General features: G+C 34.0%; 1 non-coding gene across 1 annotated transcript; it reads right to left on the reverse strand.

Annotated features, from left to right (window-relative positions):
• Window positions 1-4,969: 4,969 nt before the first annotated feature.
• Window positions 4,970-5,075, reverse strand: LOC145641112 (small nucleolar RNA R71). Its single transcript, XR_014115178.1, has one exon. It is a non-coding gene; the product is annotated as a small nucleolar RNA R71 (small nucleolar RNA).
• Window positions 5,076-19,619: the final 14,544 nt, after the last annotated feature.

Genomic DNA, 19,619 nt, shown 5'->3' on the forward strand with positions numbered 1-19,619 from the left:
CCCTTGCTCGCTGGTAGATCCTTGGACAAAGTTTTTGCTCCTAGCGCTCTCGTGCATCCCTATTGTCGGTGCTCTAGTTATGATGCCCGTGAGGAGGGCAGCCCTTATCTTCAAATATGTGAGCGTTCCCGACCTAAAAGAAAAAAGAGAACATCGGTGAGAGAGCGACAAATAAGATTTCGAAACTTCACTTGCAAAAATTCAAGTAAAAGAAAGAGAGAAAGCAAAAAATAATATACACTAAACTAAAATAGCTAAATTAGAACAAAAATCATGAAAAACTCATAAAAGTGAACAAAAAACCAAAATGAGTTTTAAAGACGGAAAATAAAAGAAAACTAGAAGGATTATAAGAAAATAAATCAAGAAAACATAGAGAAAGGAATTAAAAGTTACTCTATTGAGTGCCATAAATGACGCTCATCAAATTGCCCCAAGCTAGACTTTTGCTCGTCCTCGAGAAAAAAAAGATCAAACCTAAGGTAAGATGATGCCATTATTTAAGAAAAGCATAAAACAAGAAAACTAAAGAATATTATAATGTACACTAACTCACTTTTGTAAGAATTACGGTAAATTTTAGCAACATAAGACAAGCCATTTTAACCCCTAGATCGCTCTAAAGGATCAGTAATGCTCAAGTAAGGGTTTCCTAAGAGAATAAATCATAACTTTCAAGTAAAATCTGGCAAAGCACAAAATAGAAAAAAAGAGAAAGTTAAAACCAAAAAGAAGAAAAAGTTGCAAGTAGACAAAACACAAGTAGATACCAAGCTTCCTAAACAAACAATGGTAAGCACATTCTGAGATATCTAAGGTAGATTGAAACATAGAACATGATAAGCATAGAGAACTATCAAGTCACAATTCACTTTCATCTCAAAATAGTTTTTAGCACATTCTCCGAATTAGCTTAAAATCTACCTTTAGTAAGCATCTCAATATATGGTTCCTTGAAAGAACTGGAAAAATAAAGAGATTTAAGGCTACTTGACGTCTCAACTATTGCATACTGCTCTATATGATTGACCTACATCTCCCTCCACCAACTAGTCATTCAACCACAAAGGTCACAAGGTCTTGAAAAGGGTTGTAATGCGTGGGCGAAAAGGGTTAGGGTAGGCTAAAATTTGAAATTTGGTGGTATACCTAAATCATGAAGCAAAGATAGGCCAAATCTCAACACCAAAACCAAGTAATCACCAAACAAAACATAACACCCCCAAGCTTATTCAAAGCCAAGAATCACAAACATCTGTACAAAAAGCGTAAAAATGCTCCTCCCCAAGCTTGAACAAAGCATTGTCCTCAATGCATAAGATAGGGAGAAAGACACATACATCAAAATACTTTTTGAATTTTTCATTTTCACTTTTTTCAATTTTTTCCAAAGCAATGTTCTCAATTTTTCATTTTTTTCATTTTTCACCTTATTCATTTTCCTTGCCTTTTATTTTCTTTTTATGCACAAAATATTTACAACACAAACTTGCTTACATCATAAAAACCAAATAAACATTCTCACCCACCAAAACTCCATCAATAGAGACCAAATGCTTCACAAAAACCAATGATGGGAACAAAAATGAAACAAAAGGCTTAACATCTTAAGATGTGGCTTGAAAAGAAGGGTATAAGGCTGAAATGGTTAACAAATAGGAAAATAAAAACCCAAAACAAAGAAGAGAAAACTATCCTAGAAAAGTAAAAATTACCACCCCGAAAAGATGTCTTTGTCCTTCCTAAATGGCTCGGACGCGATCTCGAGAGATGAAAGTAAAGTTCTAGATAAAGCATATAATAGTCAAGGATCCATGCACCGCTCATGCAAAATATGGAGAAGGCTATAAAAGAATGAAACTTTACATGGTTGTAGCAAAAACTCACTAAGGGAAAAATTGCAAATTTTCAACAACAATAGAATCCGTCTTCAAGGTACCAAAAGTTCTAAAGACACTACCTTGGCATAATCTATACTAGAGTCAACCAAACATACTCTCAAACCGTGTGAACCATTGTCCTTAGAAAGGGTGATATTATAAAATGCAAGTCCAAGAGTTACTAAGTCCAAATTAAAGCAAAAGAAAAAACACGAAGAAATAAGAGCAATGCCTTAAAAACTTTGTCTTTTTTTTAATTTTAATTTTTATTATTGCAAAAAAAAAAAAAGAAATGAAAAGAAAAGAGAAAAAGGTAACCAAAAGAATAAGAAAAACAAAAAGAAAATTGATGAAAAAGGAAAAAGAACTGGGAAAGAAAAGAAAGAAAAAAAAAAAAAGAAGAAGAAGTAATAGAAAATCACAAGGAAGCAACTCAAACACAAAATATCCAAATCGAAAACAAATGGTCATTCGGCTACAGCGCCAATGACCCCAAACACACTAAGGTGTTAAAAGCAAGCAACCTCGAACCATTAAACTTCTCCTAATCTAGACCTAAACCATGCATGCAAAAGGGAAAGAAAAAGATGGACAAATAGAAATATCTCACCCAATGATCGTGATAAAAAATAACATGTAACAGAACAAGAAATTCATTACAAAACTCTAAGCGTGGAATGCTCTCATCGGGGACCTAAAATGTGAGGGATAAAGAAAAAGAAAGAGAAATATCTGCACAAAAGATTGTTAGTAACTTCATGAGAGAAGAAAAGAAAGAAATAAAAGGGATACATGTAACTCATAAGGGATACGGCAATGCAAGAGTTAGCAAAATCATAAGGAAGCATAAAGCAGACATTCATTAGGAAGCATAGTCACCAAGAAGCAAAATAACACATCACACAATAATCAAGTGATGAGTGTCATTTATGGCACTCATTTGATCCCTTTAAGGATGAATTTCATTCTCTTTTGTAGCTCTTTTTATCCCCTTTTCATTAATTTTGCCATTTATTTCTTTAATTTGCATTTTCCTATGTCGATTTTTTATTTTCATGAATTTCTCGGTTTATTTTTGCCTTTTTCCCCTTATTTGTTTGTTTTCTTTCAAGAGAAGATTGTTCCCAAAGTCTCTATCCGAGTATTGCATTGATTGGGATGCTTAGTGTCTTCCATTTGAAGCCAAAGATTTGAGATGTGCAAGTTCCAAGGTTCTTTAGACCGTGCATTCAAGTCATTGGGGCACCAATCCTGGTGTTGAACCCATCGTCAAGGCGTTTTAGGGTCTGCCATGCTCCGTATTCATCAAGTACACCAAGTAGAGCGCAAGAGGAGCATCAAGATGAAGGGGAAGAGAGATGTCCTGCTCCCAGGTGCAGGCGCGCGCGACCATAGCGCGGCTTTGTGGTGCGGCCGCGCGGTGCCATGACGCGGGCGCGCCTACTCTTTCCCCTGTTCCGTACCCTTTTCCTCGCGGCCGCACATCTTTAAAGTAATCGTCGCGCCTGTACGAGTTCTTTTTGGATGACTAACTAATTTTTCCCTTGTTAGTTTTACTATTTATAGTTTTCTTTTCATTTTTAAAGGGGGAATGAATGAGAAAAAGCTTAGAATTAGAATTAGGTTTGATTTTCTTAGAGAGAAAAACTCTATATTTTTGATTTTGTAGAGAGAGAAACTTGAAGATTAATTGGTTATGATTGGTGATAGTTGTAATTGGTTTAAATTCAAGTACATTTCCTTTGATTTGATTAAGTTTTTAAGAATCCTCATTATTTAAATCAATCAATCAATTTAATCACAATGCTAAATCAATCAAGTTTGATAAGATTGGTTTGATTGGAATGATGTTGGTGAATTTGGTGAATTGTATAGCTTTGTTTTTTAATTTTTTTTATGGATTGTAAGTAGTTTGATTTCTAGGGATGTGGCGAAGCATGTATTAGTGATAGATCATTAGCTAAATGGAGGGTTTTTGATTGATTTAGCATTGTGATTAAGTTGGTTGATTGATTTTGTGCATGTGTATGAATTGAAAGGAGTGCTCAACCTTGTTCTTCATGCTAGATTGCATTGTGTATCTACAATGATACGGACCATTGATTTGTAACTCGCGTTTATCGATTGAGCTTGGTTTGTGACGTTCCTAGTTACAGTCTTTCGTAGTTAGCGCTAGTTAGACCTCTAGGAGATAGTTTGTCGAGCTATTTTTATTGCATTGTCTATCTTCCCTCATAATAATCCAATTAATCAATCTCCAACCCAATTAGTATGTGTTCATTGCAAGTATATGTGGATCCTAATTCCCTAGTGTTTTGTATATTAATTTACTTTGTGATTTACTTTGTTTGTTTAATTGAATTAGATAGCCTACACTACCTCTTATACTTCGAAATAGCTTGACTTTGGCAATAGCTAACTTCCTCCCCCCCCCCCCCATTCCTAGTGGTTCGACTCGAACATGCCCTATTACTAGGTGTAGGTTTGGTTATAAATTTAATTTGATTGGAGGGATTTTAGTTTCAACAACCTAGAATCCACCTCTCATAAAAATGGCGCTGTTGCGGGGGTGTGGCGTAGTTGTTTGCTATTGTTGTTGAGTCTTTTTCACTTTATCTCAAAAATACAAAAAGATTTTTCTCTTTTAGGCTACATTTGTAGCCGTACTATTAATATTTTCCTCTGAGATTGTTTTTGCAAGCGAACATGGGAAGTCATAAGGGTGACATTGAAGGAGTTGGGAACTCCGAGTGCATATAAGTATGAGAGTGGGTTTTCATCAATCTTAAATTCAGGAAAGTGACTTTGAAATCAGGCCAGCAATGATAACTTTGATCAAAAGGCGACAATATAGTGGTGGAAAAAATGAAAGTCTCCTTAATGATCTTAAGGAATTCGAGAAATATTGCAACACAATTAAGGTGAGCGGGGTCGCACACGAATTCATAAGGCTTAAGCTATTTCCTTTCTCTCTAATTGGAAATGCTCAAGAGTGAATATACAAGGAAGTGAAGCCTAATTTCTGAGAACTTGGGATGAAGTCAGTAAAGAATATATTTCGCGTTTTTTCCCTCGAAAGAAAACTGCGGAGGCTACAGATTTGATTCAAGGTTTCAAGCAAAGGACTAGTGAAAGCCTCTATGATGCATGGGAGAGGTACAAGGAATATCAACGAGAGTGTCCTTACAATGGAATCCCCACTTATCAAATCATTCAAATCTTTTATGGTGGTTTGAGTCCTCAAGGGAGGTCAAGTCTTGATGCTGGAGCCGGAGGCCCAATAATGAACAAGACCGAGGATGAAGTTGTTGATATAATTGAGGATGTAGTGAGACACTACATGGATTGGAAAGAGGGTAAGAAAGAGCTGACAAATAAGAGTGGCACCACGAGATGCTCGATTGATCAACTTTATGCTATCAACAATAATTTGTCCATGCAAATTTTTGACATAGGGAAAGAGGTGGTTCTATCAAAGTTAAGCTCCTTTTTAGAATCCTTGTTTGAAATTGAATAAAACTACTCCTTTTTAGAATCCTTGTTTTGTACAAAGTGGAATATAATTAGATTTTATTTTCATGCCTCATAATATTTATCCAAATTTTATATGGTTGGATAGATATTGAAATTATCTTTCCAATGAAATATAATAATATTAAATCCGAGTTGTAACGAAAAAGAAATGATGAGACATGAAACTCTATCCAAAACTGACACCCTAATATTTCGGTCATATCTTTTATATACAAAAGATTTAAATCTGATTTTAATTAGGTTAGAAATTAGACTTCAAGATCTTTCCAACGACATATTATATGCCTCTTTTGGACTTCCGGATCAAAATATATGATAAAAACAAAAACATGTGAAACTGATTATTAGCGTCTGATACTAAGCATTAGCGCTTGGCGCTAATCAAGTTTTATTCTCGTCAAAACTCTGGTTCAATTTTCTATCTTTTTTACTAATAATCTCTATAAATAGCCTCTTAAAATTCTGTTTTCAATCAATTCTCATCAATTCTTATTCTCTCTAATAATTCTCATCAACTCTCGTCAAGAATTTCTTGATTCTCTCTCTTTTTCTAAACCAACCCTTTTTACGAACACAATTCCTCATACATTAGCACTAGACACACCTAGCCAAATTCGAAGTTGCCTTCGCCCTAGACGTGAAAGGTTTTAATTTATGAGGATTTGGTCCCAAATCTAGTCTAAACTTTCTTAATCTCTATTTCAATCATTTAATTTAATTGTTTGTTTTATATTTTCCTTGATGTTACTAACGTGTGTATTTTGTTATTAGAAAGAGATACGAGGCATCCAAGTAAGTTCTTTAGTTGATTTATTAATATTGTGATATAGTAATCATGTCTAGATTGTTATTATGATCCATAGTGTCATGTTAGGGAGTTTTGATCCTTCTAGTATTATGTTTAGGGAAAAGGTTATAATATCAAATATGACAATTATGATTCCTGCGATACTTCCTACTTTCTTTCCTAATATTCATGTTAGTATCATTTTAGGGCTATATATTTGATCTTTATTGCTTAGTGACATGCTAGGGTTTGTTATTAATCTTGTTAGTATCATGCCTAGGATCTTGCTATTAATATTATGCTTTAATATGATTATTATTGTTATAATTGTTATGATTTATTTATTTATATCATGTTGCTTGATATTATTTATTGTTATTGCTTGATCACACCTCTTATGCATGTTTAAAGGGAATTGTTATTTGTAATCACGCTTAATAAGATAATTAATAATCTTGTTTAGGGTTAATTTTATTATAATTCAAGTAATCGCCAATAATAGTTTTATTTGTGCATTAATATTCAACCAACATAGATAAACAGGTTTAGGGTTAATCCTATTGATTGCATATTAGTCAAAAAGCGCACATGAATACGAGCAGGATAAAGTAGAGGCCTATTATTAGGGCAGGTTCAATCTTTTTTAGGTTAGATTTGTACCTTCATCCCCGAACTACCAATCATGGTTCCAGACCTATTGGAGTTGACAATCTACTGGATCGTTAAGGGGTGTAACCTTCACCCTGTGAACGGTTTACAAGTTCCTAAAACTTGTTGGAGACTCTTTTGCTCTATCTTCTTTCCCTTTGGACGCCACCATACTTTAGTGTATGATCACAATGGGGTTCAAGCTAGGGGTAACGCTTAAAATATTCCCTACAATCGTAATCATAGTCATACAATGAATTAGTTGAATCCTTTAACAAGTCATTGGTTTGGTTAGAAAACATTTTTTTCTTATCTGTTTTGCTTATAATGGGTCTCATCCAATTAGGCAAATACACTTGGTTACACACTTAGAATCTATTTAATATTTCCATGTTTTTTAAACCACTTGGAGTTATAACTTGTCAAATCATCTTTATTACTTGCATAATTATCATGTTCCAAAATAAATATTTTAGAACATTTAGTCAATATGAAATCATATTTCTTTAGCTAAGTTTTAGGTATGCTAGTCATCATTGTGGCTTTTAATGCAACAATTGAAACTTATACAACCAATTTGTTTAGTCTTCAATAAGAAACGACATTAGAGGTTGTGCAATTAGAATGCACTGCCTTCGACACATGGTTATTATTCCCATTACACTTAATGAGACCACGCGTAGTCATTTGTAATATGAGGTGAATCATGCCCATATTGTTGCTTTTATTCCATTATTTCTTTGGTTTCTTCAAGATTTTCGAATTAATTTTTCTTGAACTCTTTCAAGGCTCTCGAACTTTTTGAATTAGATTATACTCCCACTTGCCATTTGAAGAGGCATATTTAGCATAGGGTGAACCAACCATAGTTTGAACCATTTTTGTATGTTACTTTTCTCGAACTCTTTTGATATTTACACTACTCACACTTGACCTTTTGGAAACGACATGTTTTCTATAAGGGCATTTACTTGAGTAATAGACATTTTACGCTAAGTATAACTTGTGTAGTAGTACCCTGTGCTCTATTAGGACTTGAACGTGCATTAAACAATTTAATACAACTTTCATTCCTAGCTTTGTAGAAAGATTTTATAAGAACGTTTCTTATCCATATCATATATGAAGCATTTGCTACATTTTGATTTGACATATGTAGTTCTAATTTGTTTAGTTTTGTAGCTCATCTTAAAATTATATCCCTTGAATAATGGTTGGAAGATAGGTAATTTTCATCCAATATCAAAATATATCTTATACACATTGATAGTTCCTTTATAAACACTTCATAAGGTTTTCGATCGAAATTTGTTGTAAAACGATTTCACAACTCTTGGATGTTTATCAAGGTCTTGGCTTGAATTCTCATTGTCACGATCATATATCAATAAATTGAATAAATATTGCCAAATAAATGTATTGACTCAAACTTTCACAATTACAATCATATTGTAATGTAATCATTATCTTGTCAAGTTGATACTGAACTTCATACTGAACCTGTTGAACTTTTCAAAATTTTCACACTTTAGCTTCAACAAAGCGCAAGTGATCATACCATAAATGAAGTTTCATTGTCCGTCTCTAGCCTTTAAACCTTTGGTTTTTTACATCGATATGTATCATTTCCCTAAATGGTGACTTTGTCAAAATTTTCAAATTAGAGTGATATTTGCATATAACAATAGATTCATAATCTAACGATATTGAAAGTCCATCCATTTGGATCTTCCACATCCAATGTTCATTTTTATTCGCATTATTTAACATTCTAGAAGTAATATATATAAATATAAATATATATATATATATATATATATATATATATATATATATATATATATATGGTTTAATTATTTCTATCATATAGAATTTTAAACTTGTTCTAGCTTTTCAAAACACATTATGACTCAATAATGCATAGAATAACATATACTCCATGTTTTTTAATATTCAATGCTTAGTCATTACTAACATTGATTAGTATTTTGATAATGCCAAGAATAAATAATATTTATTTAATTCTAGCCAATTACAAGATAATGTAAAAAAAGTAAGCTTCTATTGTAAAGTTGCAACTTTTGCTTCTAGAGTTGCAGATTCTACTATTGATCGAAGTAGCAACATTTGCTTCTAGACTTGTAGATTTATTTCACCCTAAGCCATACTTCTTCATTTAGTTCAACCACATTCTCAATGAGCGAGAACTAAATGTGACATCATATGTCCAAAAAGTAGTAATACGCTAAAATAATTTTTATAATATACTTCTTAAATTGGAACATTTCGTTCTTTTACCTTCCAACTGTATGAGGTAGTTTCTAATCAATTGGAGTTGGTCCATTTAATTGGAAACATTTGTTGTTCATAACAACTTTTAGCATTTAAGTAGTTTTAAGTTTGAGAAGTAGCAACTTGTTTGCATTTCTTGGCCTATAACTTGTTAATGCAATCCACATTTATTCTTAAACCCTTCCCATATGAGCCACTTAGAACATTTCTCTTAGGTTCAAAATGATAATTTTCTTAACTACTTTAAGTACTTTTCAAGATTTTGCTAAGTTTATTAGTTCATTGTTAATATTTGAGTTTAATAATCTATTTAACTCTATATGAAATGGATGAAAAACTATTCAAAAAAAAAAAAAAAAAACACTATTTAACTTTATATGAAATGGATGAAGAATAATGTCATTTGATCAACTTTTGACCATAAAGACTTCCAATCACTTTCTTATTTTCAATCATATTGAAGATAAGAGATTTTATTAGGCTTCTATACTTGTCTTTTAGAGGATTTGCACCTCCTATCTCATTCTAACCTTTGAAACACTTTTCAAAATGAAGAAGATGTTGGTATTTTATTCAAACATTTTGAATTAAAGTAAACCAACTTTAGACATATCACATTGGTTTCTAAAACTTGTTTTTTAGTACCATCGTAGCAAAATTGGAATATAGGTTTATGGATTATCATTTAACCTTTTAAGAACGTTTCTTAACTTTATTTTCAATTGAGAAGATTACATATAATTATAAAATTAGAACGAAATATTACTCATTTAATATATGCAAAATTCAATTATGTTTGATTAAATTTAAAGTACCATAAACGATTTAAATAGGTTACTTTAAAACACTTTATTCAATTTTAATGATCCCAATTTGAATTTAAGTGATTCCAAGACCCTTTATTCGTGTAATAATTAGCCGGACTTTGGCCCTTCCATCAACCATTACATTTTCAAGGTAAGTAAACTTTTTACTGATTACAACTCTTGTAACTCTTGGTTGAATAATTAACCATCAAATGTTTAATTATTACCCTTCGCTTCAAGGTTCTAAATTCTTTAGGTAAGCTTGTTGAGAATAAATAATTAAAATTGTAAACTTGATTTACCCCTACTCACCCAAGATATAAAATGACACCCACCTTTGGCATGACCTATCATAAATATCAAAGGTTTATTGGGTTTGTAATTGGAAAAGCATACTCAATATTACCAGGACCTAGATTCAATATGTTGTGATTAATTTATTGAGCTCTAGTGCATCATCACAAACATTTATAAAATCTAACATGCATAATATACTAAATGCATAAACAAGACATAGCATGACCCCTAATCCTAAGAAAACTAATAAAGTAAATGCTCCTACTTGAGACTTAGCTTCATGGATCTCATCCACCTCACTCCTTTGAGCCTTCACTTCATGGGCTTTCTTGGATTAACTGCAACCTGTAATTCTACTCTATTCTATTTACTACTTAAATAAAATAAATAAAATTACAAAATACTTTATAGGTTCGTAAACCATACTTAGATTACAAAAATACATCACGATGCGCAGATTGTATTTAGTAATCTACTGAGCCGTACTTGTCATTATATAGCAACATAATATTATATTTTATAAAATATCAACATAAAAAATAACTCATCAGGCTTTCCTAAACTACAATATCGAATGTTCATAATTAAGAAAACACGTCACCTAAATATCTCATATTTTAATTACTGCAATTAGATAATATCATATATTACTCATGACCATTAATAAAATATCATATATTTTATATTAAGCATGAGATAGAATCAAATATTATTTTAATCTTATAAGATAAACCATATTTATCCTAAAAGATTATCCTAACTTGTTTAGGAGATTTTATCCTAATTACTAGGCAATCACAAAATTTAAAATCAATTACCTAACTATTTATGGATAATCACATTATCAAGTCAATCTTTATCTTTTGGAATCTTGCTCAATTATCCTTTTAAAATATATTTTCAAAGATAAAAACAAATTTTAAGATTTGAATATACCATTTAATTTAAAATTATCTTTTAAATTAAAATTATCTTTGATAAAATCATATTTTATCTGAAATTAAAATAAATAAATAATTTTAATAATTTGTTTTGAAAAATAGGGGCTGACCATATATGATAGAGCTTGTTGCCTAGCCAGGTCACTACCGCTGCCAGGCTTACAACCCAACCACCACGGCCAGGCTAAAACCCAGCCTCAACAACAGCAGCTTGCGCATCCAGGCTACAAGCCCAGCCACGTAGGTAGCAAGGCAGTAGCTACGTAATACCCCTCCCCTAGCTCCGCCATCCCAGCTGCCCTTCGCCCCACCCGACCACCGGAGCAATCACTATGGCCAACCAGCAGGTGGCTCTGCCACCTAGCCGTGGCTGCTCCCACTTAATTCTTATTGAATTTTTTTAGTTAAATTAATTTCACAACCTTTTGTAAAAATTAATTTGGTGATCTTAATTAATTAAAAACACAAACACTTTTACTCCTAATTAAAAAATTAATCCAAAATCTTTATTTCAATTAATGTTGGTCTTATTCAATTTAATCTATAATTCACTTAAAACTTTATTACATGAATTAATTAATCACACACAACATTTTATGCATGAACAATTAAATTAGATCAAATTATATTACAATCATACATTAAAATTCAAAAATTAGGGTTCATAACACTACAAAATCTTCGAAAAATAATTAGGGCTTGGGGTGTAGTTTGGATTTTGCTAGGAATAATTGAGCAATTTAAATCACATTTAATTAATTACAAACCTTTAAATCTCCATTTAAATAAAGATTAAAAAATAATTAAATTATTCTCCCTCTAAATTGAATTGAAATTTGTGGACATCAAAGATTTATGATCAATATGTGTAAATGCAAGAGGCTAAATGATACCACTGTAGGGTTTAAGGTACTTTAATGCGGAATTTCACGAATCTTATTTGTTTGCACCTAAATAGGATCTACTATCATAACACATAAAGAATCACATAATACATACCTTTAACGCGTGATTTCCTCAAGTGATTGACTGTCAATTAGGGGCATAATAAAGCCCCAAGAATTGCTCCTCTACTTAGCCCACGTGATAGGATTAAACCTCCACTACTTCTAGGTAGTTTGGCACAAACACTTCGAACCACCTTCTACGGAGAGGGGGGAGAAAATCGATGAGCCACAAATAACCACGACCACCATAGTGCACCACACACACCACCAGCGTGTGCGATCATGAGGGAAGAGTAGAGAGTATGTGTTACCTACACCCCCTTTAGGCATCATTGCGTCCCCCCCCCCCCCCACTAAACTATTATAATATCTACAACCCCTCCCCCTTAGTTTCCTACATTTTCTCTCTCCTCTTATAAATCATTTTGTTTCATAATTTTACTAACATTTGAAATTTCTCCCTCCTTATAATTTTACAACTTTCTCTCTCCTCCTAATTTTAATTACCACTTTTTCTCTCTTAAATTACCACAGTCTTCTAAATATTTCTTGAAAAATAAATCAAAATACTCTTAGATCTTTACATGTAAAAGAAAAAAAATCAAAAAATCAAAGAAAATTTCTTTAAAAGAATGACCATTAATCAAATTGTAAGTTGATGATTTTGTTTATTTTTGAAAAAAAGATCAAACCCTGACTTTTTATTTGCCTTATTTTTCAATAATATGAAAGTTCAATAGTAGTAGTTCATGCTTTTTTTTTTTTTTTTTTAATTTTACTTGGTAATAATGATTTCTTAATATCATAGTATAATATAATGATGTTTTATATCCTCTATTTTAAGTTGATTTAACTTGTTGTGTGTGTTATTAGCCTTAAAAATAGAGTTCAATTGCTCTAATATATTTAATTAATTTGATTTATTTCATAGAATTATAGAACTATAAATTTAGTTCGTAATGGATTTTTTTTAATGATTGTTCATTTTATTTTGGTAAATATTCATTTATATACTATAATATGGTCATTTACTTGTTAATAAATAATCATTAGAATTCTTCACATATCTAATAAGATTTTCAATTAGAGTTTGTAGTTTTTAATGGAAGTGATTCTTATTATAATAACTATATTATGTTACAAGAATTTTCCATAATTATATTATAATTTAATTAAAATTGTTATTTGGTGAATTTTGGCTAGTACATTTATTCTATAGTAAATGATCATTTTAGATGTAATTTTATGTTCATTTGTAGAGGGATTAATATTCATTTAGATATTATATTTGTTAATTTTCTAGAAATGTGTTCAAATTTGGTATTGTGAATGATTATTGTCATATTTTGTTTAATGGAATTTATTTAAATAATCATTCAAAATACAATACATGTTCATTTAGATATTATACATTTTCATTCTCACATACTGAAAGATTTTTATATCATTATAATTTGTTCATTTCTTAATTATAATTGTTATTCATGCGTAAATGTTCAATTTTAAATCCTTAGATTTCACATGCTTTTGTTTGGAATATGTTGTTATTATTATTTTTTTTTTAAAAAAAATTGAATCGATTTCTCATTGTATAGGATAATCAAATAAGGAAATTGAAAGCAACATATAAATTGTGCTCAAATTATATTTTTCATGGAAAACACACAAGTATATGACTAGAGTTGCAACAAAGAGGATATATATATACACACACTTTAATATATCAAATGTAACAAATAATGTTCACTTTTTTTTTTTTTTTTGGAAAATAAGAAAAAATTTATTTCCAAAAGGAAAAGTTACAACTTACAAAAGCTAAGTTATAACAAACACCAAACCCCACAAGACCAGAAAAACAGGCCAACCAACCACCAAACAGTTAAAGCTCAATCTCCTGCCACCTTCTAGGAAGGGTTCAGGAGAAAGAGACAAGAACACCCTGAGCACAAGCTTCCAGCCACCTTCTAGGAAGGGTTCTGGAAACAAGGCCCAAGAACAAAAACACAAGCACAGAGCAACAACAATAAACACCACCCCTGCAAACTGTAAAAAGCAAACCTCCACCTAGACTTAGTTGCAAAAAGAGGGTAATACACCACCTCATGAAAGCAACAAGACAAAGCACCAGATTTCAACATTAGCAAAACTGATTTGCAACAACTGCAACCAGCAATAGCATCAAAAACCAGCAAAAGTTGTAAAATACAGCAACAGCAACACAGACAACAACATTTCAGCAACTCCAGAACCAGCAACAGCAGCTGCTGAAACAGCAACAGAGCAGCAACAACACAACAAAGCAGCCAGCCAGCAACATCAGCAACAGCAGCTGAAAACAGCAGTAGCAACACACTCTCAGCAAAAACAGCTGCTGACCAGCACACTAACAAAGCAGACAGCACAGCAGAGCAGTCAGCAACAACAACAGCAACAGCACAGCAGGGCAGTCAGCCAGCAACAGAAGACAGCAACAGCAGCTGAAATCAGCAACAACAACACAGAACCCAGCAATACCAGCTGCTGACCAGAACAGCAACAGAGCAGACAACATAGTAGAACAGTCAGCAACACCTACAGAATTAAACAACAAACAACTGATTTCAGCAACAGCAAAAGAACAAAAATAACAGCAGAAACCAGCAGCAGACAAGGACCAAAATTAGCATGAAAACAGCAAAAACCAGCGACAGCATCAGAAGACCAGAATAACAGAAGCAGCTCCTAAACAATCAAGTATTTGCTTCCAGCTGGGATTCTACAAGCTGAATGAAAGACAATATCCCTAACTAGAGCATCAATAGGTTTGCAACAACCAGTAAACAAGACTGCATTCCTCTTAATCCAAATACCATATATTGTCTCAGTGAAGGCTACATGGATCACTTTGTTTTTTAATCTGGAACTTCTGCAGATTTTCTTCATCCATTCAATCTCATCACTAAACTGCTGAGCAGGCTTGGAAACATGTAAGATACCCAACACCTTGTTCCAAACCTGTCTAGAGTACTCACAATCAAAGAATAAGTGTTGAACACTTTCCTTGTTATTCAAGCACAAGAAACACCTTGGATCACAAGAAATGTGCCATTGAAGCAACCTATCCTTAGTGACAAGCCTATTCCACAAAGCTAGCCACAAAATAAAAACATTTTTAGGAGTTGCTAAGTTATGACAAATAACTCTCTTCCAAGGAACCTTAGTGACTTGAGGCCTAATAGCAGCATAAAGCTTCTTGATTTTCACTTTGTTGCCCTGTATGAAACCATTCCATCCCCCTTGATCATTCACAACATCTCTACAACTCATAATCTTCTTCAAGAACCTAGAGCATTTAGCATGGGTATGAGTGGTGCAGCAATCTTTATGCTTGAAGTAATAGATATGGACCCACTTAACCCAAAGATTATCAGCCTTGTGAGCAATATCCCAAAGTAACTTGGTGACAGCTGCTTTATTCCACTCAGGAAGAGAAAGCAAGTTCCAGCCACCACAAACTTTAGGGAGACAAACATAATTCCAAGCAACTAGAGATTTCTTAGCAAGGACAGAGGATCCAGTCCAAAGAAAGCACCTGAATCTAGCCTCAATCTCTTTCAGAATTTTCTCAGGCAAGATAAAAATTTGAGCCCAATATGTCTGAATACCAAACAACACACTCTTCACCAACTGAAGCCTCCCAGCATAAGACAAGTGTTTGGCCATCCACCCTTGGATTCTAGCAGTCACCTTCTCCACCAAAGGCCTACACTGAGCAATAGTAAGCTTCTTGGAAGAGAGAGGGACCCCAAGATACCTAAAAGGAATAGTACCTTGAGAAACACCAAGAAGCTCCCTTAGCTCTGTCTGAACATCAACTAAAACTCCTCCAAAATAGACTTCACTTTTATCAAGATTACTAAAAAGCCCGGAAGCACCCGAGAATTTCAAGAAGGCTTGGAAGAGAAGCTTAACAGAAACACTATCAGCTCTAGAAAACATCAATAGATCATCGGCAAACATCATGTGAGTTAGGTTTAACTTTTAACATCTAGGATGAAAGTTAAAATCAGGAGTTAACCTAAGCTCATCAAGACATCTGGAGAGGTATTCCATACCAATAGCAAAAAGAAAGGGAGACATAGGGTCACCTTATCTTAAACCTTTCTTAGTTTCAAAAGGAGGGGCAGGAAAACCATTAATAAGAATAGAATAAGAGACAGAAGTAAGACAAGTCCAGATCTAGCTAACAAATATCTGAGGAAAACCAAGCTTCTGCATAACAGTGATCAAGAATCCCCACTCAACTTAATCATAGGCTTTCTTCAAATCCCCCTTAACCATGCATCTAGGTGAAATAAATTTGTGATCATAGCCTTTAATCAATTCAGTTGCAAGAAGGATATTGTCACCAATGTGCTTGCCTGGAATGAAACCTGCTTGAGCATCATCAATCACCTCACCAATGATAGCAGCAAGTCTAGCAGTTATGACCTTAGAAATAAGCTTATAAACCACAGTGCAACAAGCTATAGGTTTAAAATCCTTAACATGGGAGGGATTTTAGGAACAAGAGTGATAGTTGTGCAATTCCATTGCTTAGGCAAGGTCCCTTTAGTGAAGAAATCAATAACACTAGCATCAATATCATCTTTCACAATATGCCAAGCTCTCTTAAAGAAGAAGGAGTTAAATCCATCAATACCAGGAGCTTTAGCTTTATCAATTCCCTTAAGGGCAGCATCAATTTCAACATGAGAAACAGGCCGAATGAGATAGCTCTGAGCAATAGAGCTAAGCTGTTTACCCCTCCTCATAGTAACAAGTTCAACAACAGGAAGCCAAGGAGCTTGAGTCCCTAAAAGAGACTTATAGAAGGAGATAATTTCATGAGAAATAGCATCCGGATCCTTAAGCAGAACCTGGTTAGAGTCAAAGATGGAGTCAATTCTATTCCTTGCTTGTCTATTCTTCATCACAAAGAAGAAATAATGAGAATTGCCATCTCCAAGCTTAATCCAGTTGATCCTAGATTTTTGTTTGAAGATGCTTTCCTGAATATCATTCCAATGTTTGACAACCTAAATTGCATCCGATTCTTTAGCATATAGATCAAAATCATCAGGATTATGAGCCATTAAGTTCTGAATTCCAGCAAGCTCAACATTAGCTTGATTAATCTTTTCCTCAATGTTGCCAAACTGCTTGCTATTAAGAGACTTGATACTAGACTTCAGAGAATTAAGCTTCTGCCAAACAGAACTACCAGAACCCCAAGCCTGAGAAACAGTATCAAGGAAATCAGGGTGGTTAGCAATACATTTTAAAAACCTAAAAGGTCTACCTCTCCCAGCAAAAGCAGAACATACATCCAACAGAACTTGACTATGATCAGATAAAGACGGGGGGAGATAGATAGTCTCAACATGCCCATGAGAGGCCAGCCAAGCTTGGTTACCAAAGACTCTATCAATCCTAGAAAGAGTTCTAGGACCAGTGTGAGCCTTATTTGACCAAGAGTAGAAGGCTCCTTTGCTCTTGACCTCGGTGAGGTCCAAATCATCAACCAAACTCTGAAAATCTCTAGTCTCATAATCAGTGACATCAGTACCATGAAGCCTATCTGAAGTATGAAGAACAGAGTTAAAGTCACCAGCACAAAGCCAAGGAGAATGCTGAATAGAGATGCTCCTAATTCCTTCCCACAAAGGAAGCCTATCATGAATGGAGTGAAGCCCATAAACAACAGTGAGATGAATTTGAGTGGAAAGATCCTTAGAAGAGACACTAAAATGAATGAACTGTTCATAAATCTTCAAGACATTAACGGTTACTCTATCTGCATTCCAACCAAGCTAAATTCTTCCTTTAAAAGAATTATCATAATTGCACATCCAAAGCCAAGAAGAGCCAAACTTTCTTTGATAAGTGAGAACATTTTTTTATTTGATTTTTGTTTCAAGAAGCCCAATAACATCAACTGAATAAGAATGAAGCAACCTCTTAATAGAGGCAACTTTGCAAGGGTCATTAAGGCCCCTGACATTCCAGATAGAGTAAATAATGACACCAAAGGGGGATTCACCTCACCCCCGCTTGGATTTATAGTGAAACCACCTGCACCATCCATTTCATTTGCAAATAAAGCCACAAAAGCATTAGAGATAGAGGCAAGCTGATGAACTCTAGTTTGCTGGCTTTTTGTCTTCCTTCCAACTATTCTCCACCCCTCATCTGAATTTTGAGAAGTACGAACCTGTGGAGTAATGACAGATTGGCCATGAACAGAAGCACCAACATCAACAACAGGAGCAGGAGCTTGGCTAGGCTTAGGAACCCAGACCCGCTTTTGCTTAGGAGCAACAGGACTTGGCTGCTTATGAACCTGCTTAGGCTTAGCAGGAGCAGGTTTAGTAGAGCAATCATGACCAACCTTGTTGCACTTAGAACAGAAAGGTGGAGCCCACTCATATACTACCTTGAGCTCCAATAGTTCCTTTAAAGGACTCTCAACAAAAACAGAGTTAGGCATAGGCTTTGTAACATCAATTTCAATTAGGACCCTAGCAAAAGACACTCTAAGTTGTCTAGTGGTACACTCATCAGCACAAATTGGCACTCCAAGTAAACTACCAATACGGCTAAGAGTGTCAGATCCCCAACAATTAAGTGGGAGATCAGGAAACTTAACCCAGAGAGGAACAGTTCTCAGAATTTCAGCATTAAAATAAAATTTAGGACACCAAGGCTTAACTATTGCTGGTTTTCCAAGGAATATATGAGGACCAGAACAGAGTATAGTATCTTTATCATCACTAGAACACAAATTAATGATAAAGTACCCATCATCATGCTAGTAAACATCTGGTTTATGCATATCACTCTATTGTTGGGCAAAAAATCGAAGAACAGCAGCAATAGTAGGGTAAAATCCAACCACATAGAAAACTAAAGCATTAGACCACTTTTTATTACCTGCATCAAGCTCGGATTCTTGAAGAACAGCAACTTGCTTCCCATCCTGAAATTTCGGAGCAACAAAGGACAGAGAAGCTCCTTTGGTAGCCAAATTTCCCGAGAAAGGAACAGCCCGATCCTCACCATGTTTATGCGCATTCTGCTCCAGGGAAGGTGTAGGATGTGCAGGTGGAATTATCGGCTCAGATCGCTGCTCAAATCCTCCAGCAACCAATGGAACACTACACCTAGAAACCCTAGGTACTTTTCCATTAGAAAGTCTTGAATCTGGTCTGGCAGTAGCTTCAGCAAACAGAGCAATGGTCTCAGCATCGCTTCTGGGAATAGCTCCACATGCTGGGTGCACTAACGCCGGCGCCGGAGTAACCAATTCATCCACCTCTTGAATCGGACTAGGAACAAACGAAGTACCTAAATTTCTCAAATTCTGCAAAATCGTGTCAAAAGCTTCATGAGTATTCTTCTGTTGCACTACTTGAGGTGTAGAAGTATTCTTCTTCTTCTTCTGAGCCATTGAAATCCAAAATTGATGA

This window comes from Chenopodium album, chromosome 7, assembly GCF_948465745.1.
Source record: "Chenopodium album chromosome 7, dcCheAlbu1.1, whole genome shotgun sequence".
NCBI classification, from domain to species: Eukaryota; Viridiplantae; Streptophyta; class Magnoliopsida; order Caryophyllales; family Amaranthaceae; genus Chenopodium; species Chenopodium album.